Raw genomic sequence first — 25,093 nt, 5'->3', positions numbered from 1 at the left:
ATGAGAATCCTGCACAGAACCTACACCTAATAAATCTTATTCCAGATAAAATATTATTAGGCACAGTTACAAGACTGGAATCCAGAATGACCACAGGTTCATTCCAGCTGGTTGTGGCACAGGGTAGGGGCAGGGAACATGGTGCAATTTCCCTCCTGGCATGTGTGAACCAGCACCTGGACTGCTGAAATGGCTGTATCCAATAGACCATTACTTTGCAGGTGCTTGTAGAGAAAGCTAAGTTTACTGAGTCCTCCTCAGAGGTCTACTTTCTAAGGCTGTTAGCAGTGGATAGAAAGTGATAAATACCAAGCCATACCTGGAGACCAGTGCTGGCAGTTTTTGTTACTCCTTTTAGCTTCACTAACCAACAGTGGTGCCTTCTTCACCAGCACTGGGACATGGCTGAGATGCAGAAGTGGTGGCTCAACTGGACTCCAGGGAGAAGGGGGTAAAAAGAGAGAAAAAGCCCCACTGATCCAGGATGAATAGGTCTTTTACAGAACAGAAATCTAAACTACTGCCATGTGCTAGTGTCCACTGAGCAGTAAGCTCAGTGGCTTCACAGGCTGAGAAAGGGGAGGGATGAGGAGGAGAGCTATATTCTAAGAAATCAAATGCACATGACATTCCAGAAAAAATGGGGAAAACTCCCATACCATCAGACCTTCAAAATTCCATCTATAAACCAGCAGAATTATAGTGGCTACAAAATGTAGTATACTGAAAATCAATTCTGAAAAAGTATATCATAGGTAAATACTGTATTTATCCCCTCCTCTTGTTTGCAGCAGCAAAATAATTGCTGACTGTCACAAGACCCCTGCAAAAATCCTGCAGACCCCGTTTTTCAAAAGAGCAATAATTAAAAAATAAAGTCCTGTGGTGCTTTTCCTCCATAAGCCCTGTTTATGAATTCATAGCACAGCATGAAGGTTATTAAAATCCCATATGTGAGAACCACGCACGGCACAAGGAGATGTGAACTGGCATTCCACAGAGATAATGCTATCTAATGGGCAAAACAAGGAGCATGACTCCATTCTTCTTCAGAGTACATTTGGAAAGGGCAAAGCATCTGGCTGCTGCTCATGGATACCTGACCAGACACAAGACATTTCTTCTCCTTACCTGCTGATTAACAAGTTAAATGTGAAGAGCATGGCTGTTATCTTGCCTCGAGATTCCCAGGACATCCTTCTAGCCACAAACCATTTGGGGGGGGGGGGATTAAATGATATTTGGGGTGACCCAGATACATACAGTGACTATTAAACACTTTGCTGTTTACTTCCACATCCACGCATTTCAAATCAAAATGTAATGAATTGTGGAGATAACCAACACGCCTCACAAATCCTGGAGTACTGCCTATCCGATAATATAATTATTTTTCCAAAATGATTCCTTTATTTCCCATTTTATTGTTGAAGCAAAACAGTTAATGCTGTGCTTTATTTTAATGCCAAAACTGTTTGGATCCCACATAGCACAGAGCTATTTTGAACACTATCAGCAGCTGGAAAAACTTCAAGAAAAAGTGAGAACAACTGTTTTTGAAAAAAGGTTTATGAAAAAAAAAAAACCCAAGCTGGCAAAGCACAGACATGCACAAAAAATTTCCTCAGTGTTCAAATACTCTGAAACTTTCGTTAAAGAGAAAGCAGTCCATGGTTCTAAAATCCTTGAGTCAAATTTAATGCATAAAACATACTCTACTTAAGGACACTGATCAAAGGTTTGTAAGGCTGTTTCCCTGCCTTGCATGTATGATCAATCAGCCATCAGCAGGGAGACCACAGGTGTCTGATGGGAGTCATCACTAATGCCAGAGATGGAAAGCACTCCAAAATAGAAAAGGCAGGATCTGCCATGAAGCAACAGGAGACAGAATCCTTTTCTGGCAGGATTAAAATCCATGTGCTTGCTCGGTTCTCTGCTATATTGCTGAGGAAGGGCTTCCTTCTCATCCATATCCCTATGATCACACAGTGCTGCTCAGCCCTCCCTTGAAACATCATTGCTAAAATTCAGAACTTGGATGAGAGCTGTGAAACTTGCATGCAGATATGAACTTTCTCTAATTTCAGGCCTGTTCAGATTGAGGATTCTCGTTTATACCAATTACTCTTTGAGCTGCACCTTCCAATCTTGTCTCTACGTGATAGGGCCCAGCAGGACATCACAGCATCATTCAGCTGTGGGATCCTACCTGCATGCCACAATCAACATCACTGTCAGAAATTATAACCTCTATCAATATTTTACAGATACAAAGGAGGGAAGAGAGTGAAAACAAATTAGGTTTCATAACTAAAATGAAAAATCCTTTCCCTCTAATGACTCCTGCCTTCCAAACTGTCTTTCTTTATGCATGAGACAATTTGACTTGGGATTTACCTCCTGACTAGGCTTAGCTACATACTTTGGAACAAGACACCCACAATGAGAAATACATAAGACATAGCAATAAAATTCTGTAGCCTGCCATGCCAAATAGAGAAGGTTATCCTTCCAATCACCCTCACAACTAAAGCTACAGTCAGGCATTTAATACTGCTCCTCAAGCAAGAGCTCTCTCCCTTCATCTTGTCACTTCATTTCTGCCAAGTCACAGAGCAAAATAAATATTAAGAAAAAAAAAATCTTCGATCAGTCTTTTGAATACTTTTGGGTGAGAAATCACTTAGAAGTGATGTGTCAGGGCACCTTGTCTGCTTCTTTCTCTCTCTTTCTCAGTTGAAGGATGGTGTTAAAAAAGCAGGAGCACTTTTAAATGCTGTTTGGGGCATAAAATCCTGTGCCATCCATCCCTCACTAGGAAAAAATTTTGAAATGAAAAGCACTTAGAAGTCTCTTTATGTCTCCATCTACACTATTCCTTTTCTTGGATGTGGTTTGAAATAAAAATAGAAACGAAATGCTATTTTCACTGTTTTGAAGTTCAAATCAGGCACATCTCCTCTAATTTCTTCCATTTGTGTTTTCTCTGTAACAAATATCAATTTTGGTGCATACTGCATTCCATTTCTCTCTCCTTTTAATCTCAACATCCCCCTCCCAAGTAATGAGATTATGATGCTATAATCTTATTCTGAGCATAACCTTTGATTTCTATGGATTTCTATTCCAACAAAGATAGATCCGTTCTGCTGGCCAGATGTCAGCAATATAAACATTTAGCTAATTTAATTGAAGCTTTAACTTCCTAAAGTGGGGCAGCCTTCAGTGACAATGGCAGTCATCTCCAGAGCTACAAGTCACAAATGTGTGCTCAGTGGCAGCAAAACCATCAACACAGGTTTTAGCAACTAAAAAAAGCAAACATAATCCTGAGACATACATAAAGGGTTTTGAAATTATCTTTTCACTCTGTTCAGCAGCACTGATAGTAAATTCAGTCTGGGCATTCAACTTCAGCACAGGTTTGGATCTGTTGCTGAAAAGCCAGAAAAAGCAAAAAGAATAATCCATGCCACAGAAAAATTACCAGCAATGGAAGGAGAAGGAGAATGAGAAGAAGCTGTGATAAATGTTTCCAAATATGTAAAATATGCTGCAAAGGAATCTTCACGTCTGTTCTACATTAGCAGGGTGCTAGCTAGATTTGGGTTAGACTTTAAGCAGCTTTCTTTATGAAAACATAGTTATAAAAAGTCTTGCCAGGGGCACAATTACAAACTTGCTATCTCCAGAAGTCCTTTCTTATCCTGTTTTCTGCAATTCTGTGAGTTTTAGTAAGTTGATGTGCACACAGTACTTCACAACTTAGCCTTCCTGGGTGGCACTAAAGAAAGAAGGGGATGTTCTGTGCTGCAGTCTCTAGCTCAGCTCTGTGCTCTGCACTGCATGGAAAAGCAGCTATCCAGGCATCCTCTAGCAAAAAGGTACAAGGACAGATGTGTGTGTATGGATGGAACTCATGTTCTAGTAAAGCAACCTGCAATTTGGCAAACCTTGATCCCCAGACAGAGAAATCAGTAAAATGAGAACAGATCAGGTTATCCATAAGGCAGCAGCAGCAAAGGTAACAGCTTCAAACATTTCAGAAAGTCAAGAATATTTTCCTAATTATTAACAGTTGTTTTAGTACAGTGTCATGCACTTGTGATTTTCACCTTCAAGCTTCAGCAAAAGCAAACTGAAATACAAATATTCACTAGCCCATCACCTCTTATGATTTATGCTGAAATCCTGCTTAAATGCAATAGAAGGATTGAAATCAACCCTTCTTTCCTGTATAACTATTCAAATGTTACCTGAAGCATTCCTAGCAAACCTCTGCTTCTTGACAACAGTAGATATGAAGCTGTCTTTGTGTAAAAGCTGTATTTCTTCATAGTTTATAATAGCTCTAGACTTGCCACCCTTTTCTTTTTTTCAGTACAAAGAATAGGAGAAATTGTGCAATAAAGTACCACTCATCATGAGTAAGGATGTCAAATTCTTTTCTATTGTAAGCTCTGTCAAATGATAAGCAATTAGACCCTGCTTTCAAGGCTGCTTAAATAAATAATATTTTGTATGAGTTACTTTTAAAAAAGCTGCCTGAAGTACATATCATAGTCTGGAACAGTGATATGTCTACACTAACTGTAGTGTTGAATGTGTATTTAAAGAATAAGAATTTCTATATCTGCAAAAAAAATGTTGCTTTTAAAGTCAGTCCGAGGGTGTGCAATTTCACATGTTTTTGATCAGCTCTTCCCTGACACTTTTCCAAAGTCTTTGCCATATTGTTAGCATCATCTTCATATATAGCTGCCAGGGGAAAATGAATCAGATGCCACAAATTACTCAGGGCAATGAAGCCCTAAAGGAACCTTCTGCAGAAAGTTTCTGACTGCAGAGCATAAGCCTGCTGTGCTCTGAAGTTCCTTGGTGGAATTCTCCTGTGAAGGCAAACATATGTTTGCTTACTGCAGACACCCTACACAATGTATGGTAAAGAAATGCATTTTGGGGCTACTACCTTTGACAATGTAGACAATAGAAAAGCACTTATGAATGTTTTAAAGCCTTTGCAAGGTGAATGATCCTACTGGCCTAGGAGAAACCCACAGGTTAAATCTGCATTTCATGGGTTGCATGGCTCCAAGCTGTTGCAAGTTTACCTGCTAATCAAGTAACTGTATCACTTGTAAAAACAGATAGAGGGTTCCACAGGCCATAACCCTCAATGAGTATTGTGCAGGATCTCTGAGGCTCCCCTGCCTCACAGAGGTCTTGTCATTCATGACTTTCAGTGCACCACCAAACACAACCCACCACTTGTGGAAATGCACGTGCAGAGACTGTGCTACACCAGATTTCCACATCCATCAGCGCAGCTGAACTTGTCCAGAGAACTCCAGGCTGGCCTCGACATTTGCAGATCAGTCACTGTAGTGGATGACTGCCTCTGACAGAGATCAGTCTGTTCACAGCAGTTCCTGCATGGGAAGCAAATCCTGCACTCACACAGAGCTCACTGCAAACAGGACCAGCTGCACACAGCTACACAGAGGGGGCTCAGCTACAACGGGAGGGAGAGCTGGTAAGGCAAAATAACAACTGCAGGCTTCAGAAAGGCAGACTGTAAATGCTGATGTGCTTCAGTTTTTGGGATGTGATTATTCAATTACTGGCTTTGGGATGTGAGAATCAGATTCTCTTTTTTTGTGTGCGTGCTATCTTTGGCTTTACACTTGTAAACATTTAATGTAATAGCACAACAAGGTCACTCTGTTCTGCACAATCATGATGAGATTTTCTCTAAGACACAACCTTTACACCACTATTTCATTTATTTACTTGTATCTTCAGAGCACTATTTGTATTACCAGAATCTATTAACACTGACAATTAAAAAAGAAAAAATTTCCAATACCCACACCCAAGTTTGTATCAGTCTGATAATGCAGACAAAGGACTTAATTCTCCTTTAACACTAATATAAACTTGAAATTCTGGGTAAATCATTTATGCCAGTGGCAGAAATAAGAACCCTTCACTGTGAATTGTAAGCCACTACAGAGAGATCTGAACAAAGGAAAGTAAGAGACTGCACAAGTTTCTGCTGAAAAACTGCTGTGCTGAAGAGAGATACTGCTTCTGGTATATAACTGTACTTTTTACTTTTGTCCTTTTTGCTGAGCACAAAAATATCAATTCTGTTCCCCAAAAGCATGATACATGAGAAATAATGAATTCAGATATCCTTCAAACCAAGATGGATTTTTTAAAAACACCTTTACCATAAACAGGAGGTATTGTTAAAGGCTGTGTAAAAGTACAGGTGAGTGGTAATTAGCAACCCCCACGAAGAAGCAGTAAACAGCACAGAGCAAAAAAGATGTGGGTGCATTTTCAAATTTAGAAGTGTGAACTTTGGCAACCATATCCATTTCTGAACTGGTGGAGAGGCCATCAGGGTTACTTCTGATAGCAAGTCATTTCTCAAACAAACATAAATTTTTCTTGTCTTGGAGGAAATGGATAACAAATGACATGTAACTCCCACTCCCTTGGACTCTAAGCCTAATAGAGTCACCTTAAATAGCACTTTTTTCTGAATAGGCCTCTCACAATCAGGAGCATTATCCCTGGAGTCAGCTATTGCTTATGTTCACTCAATCCCAAAATACTGCAGTTTGAGGCAACATTCATCTTTATGCAATTTTATTTGTGCTGTGTAACATTTGCTCACTGCTATGGGGAGAATCCACAGACAGATGCAGGGTGGAAGGAATGGGAATAGAAGTCTAATAAGGCAGAAGGTAGGCAGGGATGGCAGGGAACATAAGGGGCCAAAGTCTCAAAGACAGTTAGCAACATAAACAACATATAAATATACAATATTTACCTTGTGGATCCTATCTCAGGGGGGAAAGTCTGAATTGACAGCTTTAAAGGCCAAGAGAAAGAGTTTGTCCTGTTCAAAGATTTGGTCCACCTGACTGGGGTGGGTGAGAGCTGAGGTGAAAGGACACTCTTCTCAGTGATACCCAGTGACAGACCAAGATACAGGAAATTCCAGTCAAACATACTAAAAACTTTCCTATTGTGAGGGTGGCTGGGCACTGGAACAGGTTGCCCAAAGATGCTGGGAAGTCACCATCCATGGAGGCATCCAAGCACAACTGGAGAGAGAGCCTGGAGCAATCTACACTAGCTGACTCTGCTTTGGGGATGAACTCCAGAGCCTCCAAACCCAGAGGCAAATCCAGCAACCAACCCCAGCTGAGCTGTGCTCACAGGAAAGATCACTCAGGAGAGTTTGTGTGGGTTTTTTGAAGAGAGGAAGACCGTGTGTAATAAAACCCTCTTGCTGTTCAGCAAAGAAAAAGGTGTACAGCTAGATGTAGTTTTTCTGGGTCTCAAAAACTGATTTGATACTGCTTCATCTAACAGATTGATTTCTAAAGTAGGAAAACATGGCATTGAAAAAGACAGAAAACAGAGCTGGTTATAAATCTTTCCATAGACAAGGAAACAAGGATATCTATAAACAGAACATTCCAAGGTTTTACTGAAGAGAATGTGTAGTGCCATATGTGTACCTACCAGAACCACTTGAGCTTTTTAAATACAATTTTTTTGCCATTGCAAAGAAAATAAATCAGGGCATCTAACGTAAATAAAACATAAAAATAGAAATGGATAGTGCAAACTTTCTGCTAAGGAGAAAGACATGAATTTGCAACCTTCCATGCTAGCCAGAGGGCCTTTCTTACACATAATAGAGTAATTTCCAGCATAACATGTATTTTCTGCCAGTGATAGACAATATATATATCTTAGATATGCAAAGAGCATGTAGATTTTTTTTTAAAGCCTTCACTACATATTTTCATCTCTGCTAAAATGTATTTTATTGCTTTTTATTGTTAGCATAAAGCTAGTAATAAGCTCTATCTGCACAGATAGTTGAAGAGAAAGATTCAGGTCCACAGGAGCTGATCTCAATTGGCTGCTTTTAAATGCAAGACTATGGAGAGCTGAAATCATAGCTTTGGGACAAAACATCAGCAAGCTCTGTGCAATCACCACACAAGAGTGGCCAAGTATTATACTGTATTGAGTATTATACTCAAACATCTCTGTATCCACAGTGTAGATAATTACACCAAATTGCACCAGAATGAGGGATAGCAGTTCATTCAGACTGACTTCTGTTATTTTGTTTGGTTGCCCTGGTTTGGTTTTTTTGGTGTGGTTTTTTTTTTCTTTTTTTGTTTTTTTTTAATTATCTATAGGTATCAGCCCATGTTCTGGGAAGCTAACCAAGAAATGAAAATTTGTAAATGCCACACAAATCCAAGTTAATTTTGAAAGATTAAACCCATGTTTTCCAAAGGGGTTGGAAAGAAAAAAGAAAGAAAGAATGGTGAAGTGCAAGCTTCTGAGATGGAATGGTAGTAAAAATCACAGAGACTGAATCATAAAAGGAAGGAATGGACAGTACAATATCCATAACAAGGAAAGGATCTGAAGGTTACCATAAATTATACACTAAAGCCAACTGTACAGTTTATTTTCAATTGGTGTCACTTTCTGAAACCATCACAGAGCAGGACCATGTTGCAAATACTTCAGTAAGAATCCTGAGCTGCTATTTGCAAGAAGGATGCTTACTGTGGATGAAAAATACAGCAGGAAATCAACCAAAATCACAGGTTTCTACGATAGAAGCAAACTGTTAAAAAAAAAAAGAAAAGAAAGGAAAGAGAATTCAGGGAATACTCAAGCAGTGTAAATGTCTCCTAGCTTCACTGCCTTCAGTGCACATGCATTGCCTACCTCCCTTTAAAATTTTTATCTGTTACAAATTTTTGGTAATTCAGCCAATACAGAATTTAGCATGTGCTTAAATGCTTTGGGATCCATTCCAAAACACATGAAAAAATCAGTCTGGTTATCTGGTTTGAGATGAGGCCCCTGTTAAATATATCTGGGGCTAAGCATGAGCTGAGGTGTTTTGCTAAACAAGTATCAGAGAGAAATAAAGATTTCACAGAGGACATTTCTGTCTGTCTAAGCACTTAAATGCTCCTAGTCCCTCCGAGGCAGTGAGTTTTAAACAGTGTAAGGCAGTGTAATGTGAGTGCATTTGGACACTACAAGAGCAGCTCCTTGTAGAACCCTACGTGCAGCAGCAGATTGTGTTCTAAGTTCTGGGTAAGGACACATGGGCTGGACCCACCGTCCTTGTTTGTTATCATCTGACTATCTGTGCTCTCTGTGCCACTGAGTTCAGTTCACAGGAACAGGAGTGACAGGAAAATGTGACACTACAAATCCTTAACTAGAAAATATGGGTCACAACATTCAGCCATGGAGCTCAAATTAGCAACGGTTCTGAAAAACTTTTGTTGTTTACATAAATGCTATGACTCTCAGAGCCATACCAACCTAAGTGTCAACAAAATATTCCAAAAGGCTTCCTGATATGAGGGTATGCTATAATGTGATTGATTGCCAAATTATTTTCATACAGTTTCTAAAAGAAAAGGGTTTATAAGAATAGAAAGCTTGGTAAAAGTCTGGTAAAATTGATATGAAAACTGCAATAAAAGAGTAAATATGATTTCAGAGTCAGCCATCTATTTTCACTGCAGCTTTAGACAGTTTGTGAAAGGCCAGAATTCATGTATGCTAAACATCAAAAGAAAAAGATACAACTAAAGACAATACTAATGGAAAACTAAAATAAATGTTACGTTCTAGGTGCAAGTAAAAGGTCACTTGCAGCTTATTTTCTGACACAAAACCAAAGTTACACTGTGCTTCCTTTGTTCCATTACTTGCCTAAAATCCATTTCCTTAAAGCAGAAAAAAAATTCCTTCAGTCCTGTGAATCGATGTTTAATTATAGCACATTTGACTCTAAGTCCAAGAACTGGTTCTGCAAAAAAACAGAAACAGTGCTTTAAAGATGATGTCAGCACAGCTTGACACATAATGTAGACACCTTTATTTGTGATTTCTTGTCACCATAATGACACCTTTTGACTCAGGTAAAATCTTAGAAAAGGGAAAGAAATTAATTGAGTTATAAGTATCAAGACAGGGCAAGGTAAAAAAAGGCTCAGCTTTTCAGGCTTTTTAATCCTGAATCTATCACCTGGGTTTGTATTTTGATGCCATGAATGCTGAAGATTACCCAACACCACCAGCAGTCCCTCTGGTAGATCTAGCAGGAGCAGAAATGTAAGAATGTAGTTTTACATTCAGGAAACAAGACTGCTTTAACTCTGCACGTTCTCAGGGACAGCCCATGCAGGGGGACAGGCACTGCTGCAAAGGAGGTGCCTGCAGGAATGGAGGCTGGCAAAGGTGGCTCTCACTCACCCCATATCCCTCCTTTTGCCCCTGTGCTTAGCCAGGTGGGTGAAGGGGACCAAGTGTGTGACAACAGCAACTGAGGCATGCAGGCATCTCCCCTCAGCCAGGAAGCACAGGGAGCACAGCCCTTGCTCAACCCTTGGTCATACTGACACTCAAGTGAGGCCAAATTTCAGAGTATTGGAGTCCCACTTCCAGTGCAATTGTGGTGGAACAGCTCAGAGAACAGCATCACTGAAGCATGGAAATAATTTATATGCATGCAGAAGACAAAAGTCTCAATAAAGCTTATTTACTTTCCTGTCCCTCAATTCTCCCTTCTCAGTCTCTCAATTTTTCTACTTCTGTTTTTATTGTTCTTCTGTGATATTCTGAAAAGTTCCACATCATACAGGCAGGTAATGCCAAACAGAAAGCTGCACTTGAAAGCCAAAGTATCTAATTGCAGTTCACAAGTTTCCAAAAGATGCGGGTGAGATAAAATTCGTGTTTTAAATGAGGGCCATAGCTAAAGGCCACTCACACCCACGGGAGAAGAGTCTTATGAACACACATCTCATTAAAAGTTGCTTCATCCAGACCATCATCAGCCATGAAGGCCTAGAAATAACCTAACATAGGGAGTAAGAAAACAGACTGCACTGCAAACATTACTTCCTAAAAATAATTAAGCAAAGAAAACAAATTCATTACCACCGATGTAAACCCTTCAAAGCTCTGGCAGCCCCAGGTTTCCTGCTCTGCAGCATGATATCCAAGGCTCATTGCAAAGCCCTGTTTATCCAACTGCATTTCTCAGTAGTTCTACCTAATTAACAGTTTGGCAATGAAGGAGGCAATGGGGGAGCGTATATATGTAAATACACCAAAAATATGCTAGGGAACATTAAATGTGTAAAATCAAGCACTGAAAATTTAGGGAAGTGTCAGAATTAGAGTTGCTGTGCGGCCCTAATTGGGCAACCTTGTGTGCATGCACTATGATACCATCTTTAATTACCCGACCACCTACGATTTTTTCCACTGGACCCCTGCCTGCAGTGACTGACATAATGAGCAGCTACTCAATGCCTTTGTTTTCTTGTTATTAGTCAACGTGTCCCCATGCCTCATTTATTGAGCATTATTCACACCCTGCTCTGAGACTTATTAATTTCTGCCTGGGCTGTCGTTCACTACTCACAGTAGCTCCTCCCTTCTCAAATACCATTCTAAAGAGAGACAGGAAAGATTGCATTGGCCCTCTTCAACTAAAGAGGTCTGAGAAATTTAAGTGAAAGTTTTAATTTAAATTAAGAAGAATACACTCACTGGTATACAGAACCTGGAGCAATTAGAATTCTCTGGTAATTTATATGTTGAAATTGTTTTCATTGACTTGTGCTATCTCTGTGCTTCATAAATCAGACCCAAGGGTCTCAAACTAAGCATTCAGAAAGCAAACACACACAATTAGTAAAAAACATGGCTTGATTAGATTGGAATCACATGGAAATTCTGTAACAGAGGCAATAAAATACAGCAGCCAGCATTAACACTTGACTGTGACAGCCTTGCCTTCCATTCCTGTAGTGTCCCAACTCCTTCACACATTTTATTTCTTCAGCAAATGAGGCAGTAGTCCTAGCAACTTCTTTAAACATTTCCACCCAGCACCAAAAAAGGTAAAATCTGGACAATGAATGAGGCTGAAGTTATCCCACTCTGCAGAGCCATGAATACATCAAAGAATTCTGAATCAGAAGTGGACAAGTGATTTTATTTATGGCATTCTCCAGTTCCTGAACCTTGACTTTGCAACCCTACTAGTATTATGTCAAACTCAAATGTACAAAAGGATATTTAAAAAGCCAAGAAACCTGTGCTCAGCATGAGAGTGACACCTGTGTTGTCCAGCAGGGCCAGAACCTGCCTGTTCTCTACACAGATTTCAGTCAGTTGAACTAACACAGCAGTAATGGCAGCAGCAGAACACCACTCTCTACTTCAGGAGCCACACTATTTTTCCTTTGTAATTATAATGCCATAATTGTTATTGGGAAAATATTTTTCCAACTAGCTCTAGTGAAAATATTTCCCCCTGACCAACTAATATGTCATTAAGAAATAATATAATCATATTAAAGAAGCATCCAAATTTTTTTGTCTAACAGATAGTCATGTTCCAAAATTCATTATGTAAACTAATTAAGTGGTATTTATCAAGACTGTGTTCTAAACTGCTTTTTGTGTCTTTCACCCACCAGTTTTCCATTTGGCAATACAAATTATTCCCTGGACATACAAGCCACCACCCCAGAAGCAAGGCAAAATAAAAGTCTGGAGTTATGGACTCAGGAGCCCTGAGCTGTGGTCTGTCCTGCCCCTGACCTGCTCCATGTCTCAGGTAAACAACAACCTCAAGGTCTCACTTTGCCAATCTGCACAACAGAACTGCTTTGCTATAGTAGTGTTTTTGAAGGAAAGCCTCTCCACAGGTAATGCTGTTTGTGATGGGGAAGTATTCAGCATGGTCCATGCAGAGAATTACCATGCCTCCTGCAAGAGCCCTGGACATGGGGATCAGTGGAACGAGGCCTCCAACCCTGCAGGTGTGACCCTGCAGGGACTGGGGAGCAGGCAGGCACGTCAATTCCAGGGAAGCCCAGCTGGGGAAATCTGAGGAATTGGCATGTGCTCCATCAGTCAAATTTAAAATTAATTAAAACTTCTTTTTGCAAAGTCCTCTTAACTTGGCGTGGATTTAGCTACCAGACAGCTCTAGACATTATGCAAGTAAATACACAGTTCCCATAAAAGCATGATGGATAATGCCTTTCTCAGGTGCTCACTTTCTGTGCACAGCAGGTGCTGAGATATTAGAATTGAAAATTCAAAATACTTAAATCTAAAACTCTATGCAAATAAATGTTCTAGAGGAATGATTTCAACCGAGTATTCAAAGTATAGAGAGGCCATCGCAGTGCTAGTAAAACATAATTAGCAAGTGGCAGAGCATTTACTTATTAATTGTATTTCTTTTGTACCAACGCTTACAGGAAATGCAGCAAGAAAAAAAATTATCATCAGCAAAAATCTTTTCTGATGACAGATGTTTTCTCCTATTAGCTCTGCAAAACACACGAATCCTGAAAGAACGCTATTTCCTTTCAGTTTTGCCTAGCAGTGTGTATAAATAAAAACGTTAACTGCCAGGACATAATTTTCAGTATGCTTGTCTTACTTCAGATGTGTGTTTTCTGTTTGGAGCACAGCTGTTCATATTTCCCAACATGAGCTTCAGTGCTGTAAATATCCTCTCTATTGAGGGCTACTTTGCTAAACTGCTGCTCAGGGGCCACGTGCACAAATTGTGTTAGTGCTAATGCAAGCTGTGTGCATGCAAATCCATGCACGGCACTCAGAGAACGCACACCGCGGACCTTGACCCCAACGCTTCGCCACTGAACCAGAGCTGCTCTATTTAAAGCTGTGACTGTGACATGAATCAGCTTTTTCAAAAGGTTTTTATTCAGCTAAAAGAACTCATTCTGGGATAAAATTTAAATAGCTCATGCTGCAGAACTGCATTAATGAAGCAAATTACTCCCAGCAACCTGGAAAACAAAATAATTTGGAAACTGAAGACTGTCTGGGGCTTATTGCTCGATTTTTTGAACAGTTAGAACTCTGCGCTGTGTTAAGCCCAATTTCTTCACTTCTGAATCTCAAAAACAAGTCCTTTGCCTGTCAGCATAACACAGCTGGCAGCACTATTGCCTCTCCACTGGAAGGTCAGGGATTCACATCTCTGACTGAGACATGGGCTTGTGTCCAACGCTGACACTGCAGCAGAGGTTTGGGGGATGTCTCTGCACAGCTCGAGCTGCCTGCATTCAGATGAGACACCAGAGCAAGGTCACTGCTGCCCATCAGTGGGGACCACCTGGGTGAGAGGTAACAGCTCCATGGCATTTTTCTCAACAGTAGGACATAAGCACGATGGCTTTAAGAAATATTTGCTTCTAACAAGCAGCTTTGGGTATCTGAGAATCCTTGGAAGGAAATGTTAAACAAAATAATAGAAATCCATGGGGCTATCCAAACCATGCCAACAATATTTCCCTCCTTACTCTACAAAGCTTTCTTTGCTTAGGAGAAAGGGCAGTCTGCTTTTAAGAACAATGACAGCACAGAGGTCAAGTACACTTGATTACATTTTGTATAGATGGGGCCTATCTTGAACATGTTTAGAACCTTGAGTTCATGAATTTGCAGTTTTCTGATGGAAAATTTGCAACAATAACTACCAAATTAGGTGTACTTCAGTCAGTCTGCTGCTTTAGGAAGAGGGGGAAATGCAAGAAGCATGAGCATGGGAAGTAAAAGCTATTTCTGCACCACGGCTGGTGACAAAAGTGGTGGCTGGTGGCCATTTACCCTCTCTGTGACTATAGGGGCAGAATCTGATGAACAGACATGGGTATTTCTTCATCTCTTACAGGATCAATCTGTATTGTAAGATCAAGAGCAGAAAGCAAGAATGGCACAACTCCTGATGAATGTAAGGCTGCTGCTCTGAAGGCAGTGAAATATCACATCTTTTAAGTAAGAGCTAGAACAATATAGAGATAACCTAAGAGTGTCATGGGAGCAGGGCTCCTGTGCCTGGGAACCTGGGCAGTCACTGAAATCTCCCTCTGTGATCAAGGATTTCATCTATTGCTCATGGACTACAAACAAGTAAGAAGAAGATTTCTCCTCTTAGTTTGTTTTGGTTTTAAATCAGACACTGTCTGAAACAAAGACAAGCCTAGAAAGCAAACTTTGGGTACAACAAGAGATTTGATCAAAAAAAAAAAAAAAAAAAAGAAATCTGAATTGATTTGAAGGCCAGAAATTGTAAAATATGTTTTTCTTTCCAAGAAAGCCCTCACAAGGAAACTGAGAAGACTTGCATAATTTCAGGTATTCATAAAATAGAGCTCTTCATTGTGTTAACTGGAGAAATCCTAGGGAAGTCTCAAGAAAGGAAATATGTTGCTTTATTCATTCATGTGACAGGAGAAATAAAAATAAAAGAGTATCAGATAAAAACCAAATTGGACTAAAGTTGTGTTTGACCACAACTGGAAATAAGAAGGAAAATGTGATATATACATTGTAGATAGTGGAATAAAATTAAGCACACAAATAAAATTGCTGCTTCTATAAAAATAAAAAAATATACAAATACTTAATATCCATCATGGGAAAAATTCCAGTGAAGTTACAATTAGATTTTGAGGGTAATTTCAGCAACAACCTATTTCATTTCTATAACACTATAATGATTTCATCAGTAACAAATTCTCTAGGCAGTATCACACTGGAAAGTTTAAGGATGGCACCATTAAATAGCATCCATAATTGTTACAATCAACTACATATTACACAAAAGGGTGCATTTCCAGATGACTGTTAAATGTACCAATTTACCAGATTAGCATTTTGCTGAAAGAAACACTCAGAGCCTTCAAGAACCTATTACCTATGGACCAAAGCTCATGCCAAGTCCATTTCCTGCTGCAAAAATAAACTGGGCATCCTTTCACAATAGACCTTATAGTACAGCTGAAAATATTAGAGATTAGCAGGTACTGCTCTGTTATGGAGGGGCAAAACATGGGAGCCTTAAATGTCTCTGAGCACAGGGCTGGGTCAGCTGATGTGCTGAATAGATGCAGGTGTTTCCTCACCTTGCTCAGGCTCCTTTGCTCTTACAGCTATTGCATGGAGCTGTGACCTGTGCTTTGCAAAGGCTGACAGGATTTGGGCTGTGAACCTGCCAAAACAGGCACCCATTTAACAGGAAAGGAATCTTGCAGACACACACCCAGGTTCCACAAAGCATGAAAACCTGAGGTTTCACTTCAAGTGGTACTGGGAGCAAACCTAACCACACAATCAAACCCTTCCCCTCTCAAATCACCACAATCATTAAATAACAGACACTGCCTCTGCACTGAGCACTTTTAAAAACCATGCTGTTTCAAATACAAAACAGTAGATGAACTCTTGGACATCCTTAGGTGGATAAATACTTCACTGCATCCAGAAATAACCAAGTGTTGTATAGACAGATACGCATATTGGAAAGAAACTAAAAAAAATACATTCATGAATCCTCTAGCAATTTAAAAATTCAAACAGATTTTAAGATGTATTATGCAATAATATCTACTCACACATCTAACACAGAAATGCCTCTTAGTGATATGTAGTTGCTAAAATTATATTTATGTTTATAAAGATCTTGCCAGACAAACTAGATTTTTCAAAGAAAAATTACATGCTTAGTGAGTGAAGGGAAATTACTAGAGGCATTCTTCCATTTACTAAAGACTGATAAAAAGACAGATTTTCAGGAATTCAGAATACAGCTTCCTAGATAATTGAACAATTAATCTGAATGTACAAGAAATACAAATGTATATACAAATCAAGTGTTCTGAACATAAAATGAAACTCTAATTTCTTAACAGATCCATCCTTTTATTTCATTATGAAAACTGTTCCTCTAATGAAAAAGGGCATTTAAGCTGCAAAAACACTACTACAGACTGAAAGGGAAAAATTATGACCAAAAATCCCATTTTCAAGAATAACTTCAACCACTATAAGACTAAGGAGAAAAACCCCAACAAACCAAAAACCAACCAACCAGCAAAAAAATCATTTTGCCTTTTAGTGCTATACCTTTTTTAATTGGCATCCTACAATACCATATTTGTCATCTTTTCCTTGCTAAATCTGCCTTATTTTTACAAACAATCTTCAGGAGAAAAGAAATGGTGTTTGCAAAAAGAGTGCACAAATATGAGGGAAGTCACATGGTGAGCACCACCTTGGAAAACAATGAAACAATTCATCTCATGGAAAAGGATCCAAGACATGTTAGGAAAATAAATCCAAGGTAACTGGATATCTAGAAACAGAGGGACCATGTTATGTCATCTCCTCTCTTCCATTACAGTTCAATCCCACAGAGAGTTGTAGGAAACTGAACATCAAGAAGTGAGGAAGAAGTGGGCTCCTCCTATGGATGATTTAGGAAACATAAAGGAGCATTTCGCTTGATAACATGGTGATAAAGGTGAAACTGCAAGTGTCCATACACACTGGAAGAACAAAGAGAATAAGAACTAGAAGCATCTAAGATCTTTAAAGAAACAGGAAATAAAGACGTACAGACAGCTGTAATATTTGTCATATCTCAATCTCAGGAAATACTGAAGTGGTACCACATGATCTTCTAAGGGATGTGGGTAAAGGCCTGAGAATTGCAATTATAGCAACAGGCAGGTTAAAATCTGAGATAACGTGGAACGTGGGTCAATCACCTACTAGCAGGATGATGAGGGCCAACTGGCTTCTTTCAGCTCTAGATTTTATTTTTTTGTATATCAAACTATTTAGCACACACTGAAACTAGCAGAAAAATGTATGCATTATTCATGCTATTTGTGGCAGCCAAGCACTGTAGTTTCAGTGAACAGGACTGGAAGTAATACCAGAGGAAATAGAGACCTTAGAGGAAGACACTAATCTCAGAAAACTCAGAGTGTCACTGTAATTTTTTTTAAGGGTTCTGTTATGGTAATAGTTATGTTTGCAGAAAATTATTTCTGTGCTATTCAGATAAACAGCCTCACAGAGGGCCATTTCTTCCCCAGGAAATGAAGAGTGGATAACACCCACCACAATGGGAGCAAGCCATTTAAGAGCAAGTGGAGGGAGCTGGTTCCTATGCTATTATCAACAGCCTATACATAACAAATGATCAAACGATTTCGATTTTACAGCAGAACTTACCTTGCACTGCAGCCAGCAGAGGTGGCAACTAATTTTGAACGGGAAACAATATCAGCCCTGTCTATTGCTTGAAAATGACTTCTCATCTACAATTATCTGTCAGTTTTGCCTTCTCATTTTCAGCTATCACCAGCCCCCATACCTACAAAAGTCCTTTCTGCTTGATGCTTATGCTCAGCTCCAAAATAATTTATTAGGAGTTACACGTGCTTATCAAAGACAGACAGGATTTGTACAGAGAATAATGGCAGCCTATGGAAGTTGCTATATATCATTATATAATACATGCCAGCACTGCTGTCACAGTACCTGGATTGCCTCATCCTTTGTCAATCAGAATGAAGCATTAGTGCAGTGCAAAGATTATTTTTGTTGTTGTTTTGACAATAAAATTCTGGCTGTAATACAATGGTGATAAGGGATGATCTCTCTGAGATAGCAGATTCACAATCATTTTATGACAATCAATATGACTATAACATTTTAATTTTTGAACATGACCATAAGTAACTTGATCAAAAAATGTTACTTGCTCTTCATAAACATTGATCCTTTACTAACGTGATGATCCTGAAGCAGTCAAGAATACCTTGGTCTACCATCAGCAGCAGGACAGAAATTGAGGCAAGCTCATAAGAGTTCCAGGTTGTTCCTCTGCCCACTCCCTTCTGGGTAAAAGATCAACACTAATCATCATTATTTGCACTACAATAATGTCATCAGCTCCACCCGTTGTCACTGATACTGATGGTGACAAGGCACATTCTACACCAAGGGTCAGCTGGAGCAGAAATGAACAGGACAGCTCCAGAGTGACCTCATCAGCACGGAGGATCCCAAAGGATGATCCCACTACCTCCAAGGCACTCCTTGGGACTTTTTGAAGGTCTGCCATGGAGACAGTTAATGAAGAAGCACCATCTGCTATGTGTCTGAGAAAATTGCATTTTTCTGGCAATTTTTCGGCTTCTTAGCGGAGAGCCGGTTCAGCCTTGGAAACACCAAAAGGGCTGAACTCAGCCTTTGGGAAACACTGACACGGCTTCAAATAAATTTTTTTGGGCTCACTCCGTTCTAGGAAGGACATTAGAGAGAAACTTAAAAACAACTCTGACTTGAGACACAACTTGGCCACAGATTCTTCTGCTTTGAAACCTATTTCCAGATGCTCTTCCAAAGCCTGCTACCAGAAGACTGGATCAATATATTCATCCTGAGGCCACATCTTGACTCTATCAGGAATCAAACCTTGAGCAGAATGCAGCAGTAGGTGGCTTAAGAACGGCCTCTTATCTCCTAAATCTCCAATCTATGCCTTCAAAGCATAAATAGTAATATATTTTGGAGGAAGAGGAAATCTGATGATCTAGGGAAAAAAATTCTTGGCAGTAAAGGGCAAGCCAAACTGGAGGGGAAGCTGAAGAAAAATCAGCAGTTTTGGACAACATGAACTGGCTCTAAAAAGGAAGAGCTAATAGGAAATAGGATTGACATTACAAATCTTTTACATGTTAGGAATGACACAAAAAACTGTATTGTAAGCTGGAAAATGTTGATAAATCAATAAAATCAATTACACACAAAACACCTGAGAACAAAACTGACATTCATTGATCAATTCCATAAGACACTGTATGTCATCAAATACAGGGTTATTGTTTTTACCTAAAGGCCAGACTTTATCCTTCACCTTGGTATTTAATTTCTGTTGTAGGATATTTGCCAGTGCTGATCTAAGCTTTCAGTGTCCTGCCCTGGAACTGCTCTGGAGTCAGTCCTGTGCATGCAGTCAGGCATTTCATAGGAGTCTGAAGGCATCTTTGTAAAAGCTTAGAAATATACTTTTTCAACTTAGTGCACTCCAGAAATGATATTTTTCCCTTTACAAATGTGAATCCTAGGTACCAGCATTGAAAGAGGCAGAAAGGAGGGAGGGTGGTAGCATCACTGAACTAGAAAGAGGGAAATCAACCCAAACCAACTTGCACTTTGGCTGGTGTAATACTAATGTGAGACCCTTGAGTGCTCTTTTCAGTGTCTAACAGGAACAAAGCAGGTTCCATCCCTTGGAGAAATATTGATCTAAGACTGGTAGCATTTTCATCAATTTCAAATCCAAAACTCTGGGTCCTAACTACAAGAAACTTTTAAAGACAAATTCAAGAAGCGCTACTTTAAAAAATGATGCTGTTAGTTGCAGAAAAGAGGACTTGCCTGGTGTGAAAAGGTAAAGGTAGTAATGTGCATCCCTGGGGTTGGGGATTAAAAAGGAGGATGGATTGTTGTTATTAAGAGGACAATCCCAAAATCACTCAAGTAATTTCTCTGCTTGACTGGGGATTTTCATTTAACACGGTATTTATTCATCTAATGGGGCAACTGCTTTTCTGAGAGATTACTGTAATGTCTGACTAGCTCAATATAGAAAATATATAAATTAGAAAGAAAAATAAAGATGGAAGAAAGAAATATTGCAAGTAACACAGAACTTCATTTTTCTCCCTTCCACCTCTCCCCAGATTGAATTGGTCTTCATTTTCAGGTGCAGCTGCACAGACACCATTTGCAATGAACTTTCCAACATTGGTGGGAATACAATTTATTGGTTTGCAGGTAGTTACAAAATTATTGGTGATAAGCACACAAAATTTACAAGAAGTTACACCCACAGAAAATGTAGCTCCTTGTAAGAGATACTGTAAGTCTATTAAGTAGAGATCTAAGATGCACACACCGCCAGCATAGTAACGCCATTAATGGGCATGAGGTTTTGGATGCAACATTTATACAGGTCTCTTACAGACCAAATAACACATACTTGGTAGTACAGACTAAGGTATTCAGCCAGACAAGGGCAACTATCCCAAGAAAAGCAATTATTGCTGGCACAATTTGCATCTGCTCCAAGAGGGTCTCTGAGCCCATTTCTCTCTATGCAGCACTTACACCACTCCCCCTGTTCCATCCTGGTTTGAGAGCAGATAGCACAGATTAGCAGCTCAAATCTGCATTTAAGGTTCACATTTTAATCTTAACAAAAAGCCTAAGAGAAAAGGCAAGGCTCATGTGAATGAAACTTTCCACCCACTCAGAGAACAATACAAAAAACAGAACTCTGTGCTCAATTCCGCAGAGCCTCCCAGCAGAACCTGAAGCTGCCAAAGGCAGGCTGTGACAGATGGCCACGGGAGCAAACTTGGAAAGCAAAGGCTTTCAAGGAAGATGGCTGTGGCTTTAAAGCTAACTAGTAACTGGCATGGCTGTCAGAGTTAGGAGTCTGTCTCCTGAGCGAGTTCTAGCTGCTGTGTTTACATGTGCACCCACACGCGTCTGTGTGCGGCTGCACGCGGTCCCTGCAGGGAGGTATTAATAGCTCTGGGTCAGCCCTGGGCTGTGCATCTCTGCCAGGATAGCTGGGCTGGGCAGGAGCTCAAAGAGCTGAACTCACTGATTGCCATAGCCAGCAGGAAGCCCTTGTGTAAGAACGATTATAAGAGCAGAATTCCATTTTTAGTGGCTCTTTTCATTCTGTGGTGTATTTTATACACCAGCACAAAGTGAACCTCAGCTGCCATCACCAAATCCAGAACTGTGACACTCTGCTGCAACAGACACCTTGAATCCCTGTGAGAAATGGACTCCAAGTATAAACTCAGGAGGTTGACACTGGGCTTCTTTTGATGAAGGCATCCTCATTTTTAAACAGCAGCAGTGGGAGGATATTCAGGGAGGAAATGAGAGGGCACTGCTCTCCCAGCTGAGGAACTGCAACACCAAGGAGACACCTCGCCTGCCACTAATGCAAAACAGCCCATCCTTCATTTGCCAACTATTACTGACAAAAGCTGAAATCATGTCATGGTAACAGAAGACAGTTCTCATCCAGAGTAAAATCAGTAAGTTGCCCCTTCATCCCCTTGACAAGCCTCACTCTCACCTGCCCATTACATCTTTCCTCTTTTCCCCAGAGGTTTGGTCTTACTCAAGAATACATTACATCAAACCTCTCTGCTCTTTTCTTTACCAGTCCAAAGAATACTCCATTCACTTTTCTGGTCCACCTACCATTCAAACTAAAACAAAACATTGCTGACAGAAATTTGCCTATCAAGCTAGCTAACTGCAAAAGTCAGCTTTTCTTCTGAAAAGATTTTTCAGATTTTTTTTCCAGAAGATCTCCAGTCAATTTTCTAGGTGTTGTGTCTCTCATTTGGGGAGACATTGTTCAAACTTTCCACATGGAGAACACAACTGGCACCTTCTCAACAGGGAGACTAACGTTAGCTACTATACCCCTACCCTTCAGCAGCAGTAGGAAAAAACCCTCAAGAAGGTGGAAGAAACCTCTGAAAATTACATATAACCAAGGTGGATGGCAAATCTTTGGTAGCAGTGACCTTCTGCAATATAACCTGTAAGCTCCATTCAGCAGATCAGTCCAGCCCACGCCTGCATCGCAGACATTTATTTCTACCAGCCCAGGTTCTTTAGGGATTGACTTTTGAAGGCACAGCTCACTGGCTGATAGTAATCTCTTCTCAAGTCCCTTAGCCTTTTTTTTTTTAAAACCAGAGCTGCCACACAGGCAGCACTGCTTGACTCATCACACTGAGGCTCTGTGTGGAGCAGATTTAATTCCTCTATATAGAATACTTGATATATTTATCCTGGCACTTGACTTTTTCCTCATGAGACACCATCAGAGTTGTGGCAGCTTTAAAAACCTAAGCTTATTCCATATATACAGAAGGAAAATGGCTGAGCTGGCAGGATTTGCTCCACTGAGGACACACATTATCTGTGCTCCCTTCTCTCCTGCAGGTTCATGACAGCCTGAGTGGTTTCAAGTGGACCTTGCAGCTTGTTTGGATCATTCTCTCCTCTTCCAGGCCAAAGGAGGGTTGGAAAGAGGAAGAGGGCAGTGAGGATTCTGATGAGGTTTATTTGTTTAGTGAGATCTATTTCTATAATAGAAGATGTGCTCCTGGAGTTGCTCATTTGGTGATTAGAATCCTTGGCAGGAATTTTATTTTTGAGTGTGTGCCTGTGGCTCCCAGAGCCAGGAATGGGAGCTCTGGTACAGTTAGAAAGCACAACAGGGGAGGGGGGACAGGAACCATCAACCCTCCATATGAATGCCTCTCAGCTGAACAGGCAAAGTGACTGCCATGTAAAGTGTCATGTAACTAATCCTTCTGCAATACTTCCAAAGAAAATCATTTATAAAATAGAATTTTATAAAAATTTATAAAATAGAAGCAGAAAAATATTCAGAAGATACTGCAGGTTTAGTTGTACTTTCATTACTATTATTATTACATTATTTCTGAGGCTGGAATAATGAGTAACTGTGCAACAGTGATAAAGAAACCGTGTCTTAGAAGGGATATAAATGATAAATTACTATGAAGCAAATGACCTTTTACTACCAAAATATCCTGTGAATTCTTAAGTTGTAACATAGAACAAGATCCCAAAGGAAAAGACAGGATAGAAGTCATCCATGTGTCAGAAATTAAATACTAAAGTAACTTTCTGGCACAGGGAGTTTTGGCTGATGCAGCTTTTTAGCCTCTCTAGGACACAGTTTTTCCCAAGAAGAGTATGAAACAAGCATCTCTGGAGTCAGCTGAGCACACCATTCAAGTTCATGGTCTGGTACCTTCTCTTCAGAGATGAAACCTAAAGCTGTTCTCCAATATTCTCCACTGACACTTCAGAGTGTAATTTTCATTCATTACTAACAGAGGCAAAACAAACCTTCCCGGGCTGGTTGCTAGCTTTACATTTTTATATTATTTCTTATAAAATTTCAGTCTTTTTGAAAAATTTTTCTTACTTCCCATGTTGGGAGAGGAACCAATATTAAAACATCAACCCCATTTTCTTTGCCTTCCTTATGATATTTTAATTTAGTTTTTCAAGTTTTGTAAGAAAGGTGTGTCTTATGGTTGGTGTGGGTCCATCTAATGATTACCTATAACATGTTGACAACTATGGTTTTGCTGCTGGTGAAATTGTATTTGCCTCATCTTACAGCCAGAGACCACACCACAGCCCATATTTCTCCATATTATGTCAATTTTCCTCTATATTTCAGGTGATTTTGAAATGCACTTAATTTATTGTGTTTTGAAAAGAATAATGAAAAGGACAACACAAAGGTCTGTAGCATCCTGTTAATATTCATATCTGGGGTATTTAATTTGTGGAAACCTGCATTCATTTAAGCCAAGTTCTACTACAGAACTCCTGGCAAAAAGGGAAAAAACAAAAAAGGAACCAGATTTAGGGAGTCCAGTCCCACATGTTCCCAGCTGTGTGTGCCACGAGTGGTGAGCAATTAATGCTTGTACTCAGGCCGGCTCAGGTGAGGGACAAAATGGGATGGGACAATATGATCCAAATGTATTTCTTCAATATCAATAGAGTACTGATGAGCTTTACAGTTATGACAGGATTTTTAAGAAGCCTTAAGTGCTACAATGCACATTCCTTTTATCTAGTGCTCATCACTGCAGCGCAGGATCCTTCAGTGCTCACGACACAAAGGCTCTTTGCTCCCTCAGAATTCATTTCAGAGGAAGCCATTAGATCTCACAGTTGCAGTTTAATGTAGGGATTTTAGGTCATCTCAGAAGTTACCCTTTTCCAAGAACAGTTTTAATCATTGTTCAGTACTTGAATATACTTTTATAATTATGCTTCAAGTGTTATTGCAGCTATATTTCAGATTTTACGTACGTAGGAAAATGCTATATTATTTTAATACCGACGGTAGAGTAAAAATCTATTCAATATTCACCTTTCAGGAAGCACAATCAAATATCCAAGAACACTATTAGACTTGCCTAGCATAAAGTTTCAAACTGCTAATGGATTTTAAATTGATGTCATAATGCTGCAATTTAAATACATGATGTTCATTAATTTT

At 39.7% G+C, this 25,093-nt stretch overlaps 1 protein-coding gene across 1 annotated transcript in view; it reads right to left on the bottom strand.

Moving 5' to 3' along the window:
* Positions 1 to 25,093, bottom strand: part of ST6GALNAC3 (ST6 N-acetylgalactosaminide alpha-2,6-sialyltransferase 3) — a 214,314-nt gene that overhangs the window by 88,441 nt on the left and 100,780 nt on the right. The window lies entirely within an intron of this gene.

Source organism: Haemorhous mexicanus, chromosome 9, assembly GCF_027477595.1.
Source record: "Haemorhous mexicanus isolate bHaeMex1 chromosome 9, bHaeMex1.pri, whole genome shotgun sequence".
NCBI classification, from domain to species: Eukaryota; Metazoa; Chordata; class Aves; order Passeriformes; family Fringillidae; genus Haemorhous; species Haemorhous mexicanus.
This window is presented reverse-complemented; position numbering and strand designations above follow the sequence as displayed.